The 3,928-nt window shown below is 49.0% G+C and overlaps 1 long non-coding RNA gene across 1 annotated transcript; it reads right to left on the minus strand.

Annotated features, from left to right (window-relative positions):
• Nucleotides 1–1,207: 1,207 nt before the first annotated feature.
• On the minus strand, nt 1,208–3,564 carry LOC118018191. The gene is made up of 3 exons (XR_004681320.1): nt 3,043–3,564; nt 1,950–2,186; nt 1,208–1,656 (listed from the first exon to the last, which is right to left on the minus strand). It is a non-coding gene; the product is annotated as an uncharacterized LOC118018191 (long non-coding RNA).
• Nucleotides 3,565–3,928: the final 364 nt, after the last annotated feature.

Consider the following 3,928-nt stretch of genomic DNA (forward strand, 5'->3'; position numbering starts at 1 on the left):
CCTCCCAACACCCTGGGAGATGGATTTTTTATTATCTCCCCTACTCCACTTTACAGAGGACACTGAGGCCCAGAGAGGTGAATCCACTTGCCCAAGGTCACACAGCACTAAGTGTGGGAAACCCAGAACCTGTGATCTTGCTATTAACAACCTATTAAAAATCTCCAGGGGCTCCTGGCTGGCTCAGATGGTAGAGCATGTGACTCTTGATCTCAGGATCATGAGTTTGAGCCCCACACTGGGCATGAAGCCTACTTAAAAAAAATAAATAAATAAGGAGCACCTGGTGGCTCAGTCGGTTAAGCATCTGCCTTCAGCTCAGGTCATGATCGCAGGGTCCTGGGATCGAGCCCTGTGTCTGTGGGGCTCCCTGCTCAGTGGGTAATCTGCTTCTCCCTCTCCCTCTACCCCCTCCCCACCTGTGCTCACTCTCTCAAATAAATAAACAAAATCCTTTTTAAAAAAATAAAAAATAGGGCACGTGGGTGGCTCAGTTAGTTAAGTGACTGCCTTCAGCTCAGGTCATGATCCTGGAGTCCCAGGATCGAGTCCCACGTCGGGCTCCCTGCTCAGCAGGGAGTCTGTCTCTCTCTCTGACCCTCCCCCCTCTCATGCTCTCTATCTCATGCTCTCTCTCTCAAATAAATAAATTAAATTAAAAAAAAAATAAAAAATAGGGGCACCTGGGTGGCTCAGTCGTTAAGCATCTGCCTTCAGCTCAGGTCATGGTCCCAGGGTCCTGGGATGGAGCCCCGCATTGGGCTCCCTGCTCCGCGGGAAGCCTGCTTCTCCCTCTCCCACTCCCCCTGCTTGTGTTCCCTCTCTGTCTCTCTCTCTGTCAAATAAATAAATAAATAAAATCTTTTTTAAAATTTTTAAAAATAAAAAATTTTAAATCCCCAGCCCTGCATCAGGGCAAAGAGAGAGAACCTTCTTTACCACGAGGGAGATTCAGAAATTAAACAGGCTGGTATGTGAAGCAGGGAGCTCCTCATCGCGGGAAGGATTCAAGAAGAGGCTGAGCAACACTTAGAGAGGGACAGGGGGACCGGGTTCCTGCACTGGGTGGGGGTGGGAGTGAATAGACGGACTGGAGGGCCTCAGGGTTGAGACACTTGAGTCTGGAGATCCATATCCCAGGCTGTGAGCTGTGGTGAGTGTTTCTGTAAATAACACAGTTACTCTACATTTCGAGGCTTGGAAAAGAAAAAACAATGCTAGGAAGTTAAATAAATGTATCAGCATGTCATAGTATACATTGAGAAACACATTTTTACATGAGAAAATCTTTGGTTAATAATATCTAATGTTTTTAGAGTGACCGTATGCCAGACTCTAACAAATATTTTAATATATTAAATATATATTTTTAAATGTTACCTTATTTAATCCCCACAACGATCCTGGGCAGCAGGTACTCCCATGATACCTGTGGATCGGTCAGGTTTCTGCTACAACACTGCTGTGTAACAAACATCCCCACCAATCCAGAGGCTTGCCACGTCTCTCCTCCCCTCTCATAGGTCTGCAGGTCAACGGTGCTGGCTCTGCTTCCTTCTGTGGGTCGACTGGATTTAGCTGGGCCACAGGTCAAATTCAGGTCGACTCCACGGGTGTCTCCTTCTAGAACCATCCGCTCCCTGGGCCATGTGTTCTCTGCAGCACATGGTAGAAGCTTAAGCAGCCAGGCCAAAAACCCAACCATATTTCAGCCAATGCTTCTGTCACATCCACTGATATCAAATTGACCAAAGCAAGTTACGTGGCCAAGCCCTCACTTTGGCAGGCGAGGGAAATGGACCCTGCCCGCGCCAGAGGGAGGGACCGCAGCGTCACAGGGTGAAGAGCATAGATGTATAATTCCCATTACAGGAAAGAGTGAAAAGTTACGAGTAATAATGTCCAATCTGCCCCCAACAGGTTTCACAGGTGAGAACTCAGGGCCTCACCTGAGGACACAAGTGACCCAAGGTGACGCAGCTGGCTATTGTGATTTCCCCCGGGATTCTGGCCCAGGACGTCTGACGTCAAAGCTGCTCTGGCCCACAGCTCGTCAGGCAATCCTGGTACATAAGTGGGGTTCAGGAAACGATGGGTTTGTTATCCAAGTGCACACTTCAAACAGGTGCGGTTTATTGCACGTCCGTTATATTCAATGAAACGCTGACGTTATTTCTTAAAAGAAACTTTTTAAAAAAGGAAAAAACAACAGTCAGTAAATGAAATGTTGGTACCTGGGACAAGACTTGATTCTGAAGAATATCAGCAAAGGGCTGGCGCTCGGCATCCCCGGGGAGAACCTGGCAGGCTCCAGGGACCTCCGTGGGGGGCCGGCCATGGAGAGGGGAGGTCAGGCCTACACGGTGTGGCTGCCCTGGGAGATTTCAGCGGGAGGCCTGGCTCTCCTCAAGAACCAAAGGCTGAGAGAGAGAGAGATTGGCCAGCCTGAAGATGCAGCAGCGGGGTGGAAGGGGAGAGGCAGATTCAGTGCTCCCTGGGGCCTACGCCGATTACCCCTCACACGGAGGCAAAGCGGGTGATGCCCCCGAGCCAGCCAGTGAGCACAGGAGGTCTATGGGATTCAGGGGAGAGGGTCAAGGCTCCAAGGTCAGCTCCAATATGACATCCGCCCTTTCATCTTTTGGTTTGCAGAAGTGATGGGGTGGGGGGTGGAAGGGAATAATGGGGTTCCAGCCCTGGGCCCCTGGGGCCCTTTGCTTTGTGACCCAAAATTCAAGTTACGTGATGTCTCCGAGCCTCAGCTTCCAACCAATTTATTTTTTAAAAGGTGTGGGGGGAGCCCTGGGTGGCTCAGTCGGTTAAGCATCCAAGTCCGGATTTCGGCTCAGGTCATGATCTCAGGGTTTCAAGATCGAGCCCCATGCTGGGCTCTGCAATGGGCGTGGAGCCTGCTTGGGATTCTCTCCCTCTCCCTCTGCCCCTCCCCACCTCTCTCTTTCTCTCTCCCTCCCTCTCAAAAAAAAAAAAAAAAAGGCGGGGGGAGATGTTCAATAAAAGGTAAGACTCGAGTATCTGCCCTACCTTCCTAGACGCCGTACCCCCTGGTGCCCAAACACACAGCAGGAACATCCCAACTAATGGGCGAAGAAGGAGTGACAGCATCATGCTATCCCCACCGGGCAGCCTGTCGTGAATTCATGCGCTCAGGTCGTGATGGGCGACTGGCTGCTGACCTCCCAAAAAAAGAGAAAGCAGAGGGTATTGTGCCTGGTGAGGAAACACCCCACACCCGTGAAGTTGTCGAACCAGAACCAGCGAGCCCGAACCAGGACAAGCCTCTAGACCCAAATGGCAGCTCACGGGAAATGCAGGGAGCACAGGCACGGTCAGAAAACACAGTGGGGACCCAGCCAGCCAAGTCCAGCCCGAGGGAGACTCTCCGGGACAAATCAATTGCAAGGAAAACAACACGGGGTCGAGGAGCCTATTTAAGAAGCGATTTAAAACACTTACCGATCTCCATGTGTGGCCCTTAATTTAGATTCTGGTTCAAATACAAATCATTCTCTAGGAATGCATGTTGTATATACGTCATATAATATGCAATTACATATAAAATACATAAAAACAATTATAGATTAAATGTCTAGCATATGAATACGCTAAATACTATCTGAAAAAGATATGTGTTTATGTTTTAAATATAAACAGAGGCCACTGGAAATTTGATGACACCACCAATGGTGTGTGAAATATATTTACACTTAAAAGAAATGCAATGATATTGATTGGGGTTTGGGAGCTATTATAGCTACGTGTTACATTTTGAAAGGCCCTGATTTCTCGAGCTGCATACTGACGTATCTCCAGATTAAAAAAACATAACGGCTGGGAGTTGCTTCAAAGTAAATCAGGATGGGGATGGGAAGCACTGGGGACAGAGGTGAAGGGATCTGACTGGGAGTGA

This window comes from Mirounga leonina, unplaced genomic scaffold (assembly GCF_011800145.1).
Source record: "Mirounga leonina isolate KUSES-001 unplaced genomic scaffold, KU_Mleo_1.0 Mir_170, whole genome shotgun sequence".
NCBI classification, from domain to species: Eukaryota; Metazoa; Chordata; class Mammalia; order Carnivora; family Phocidae; genus Mirounga; species Mirounga leonina.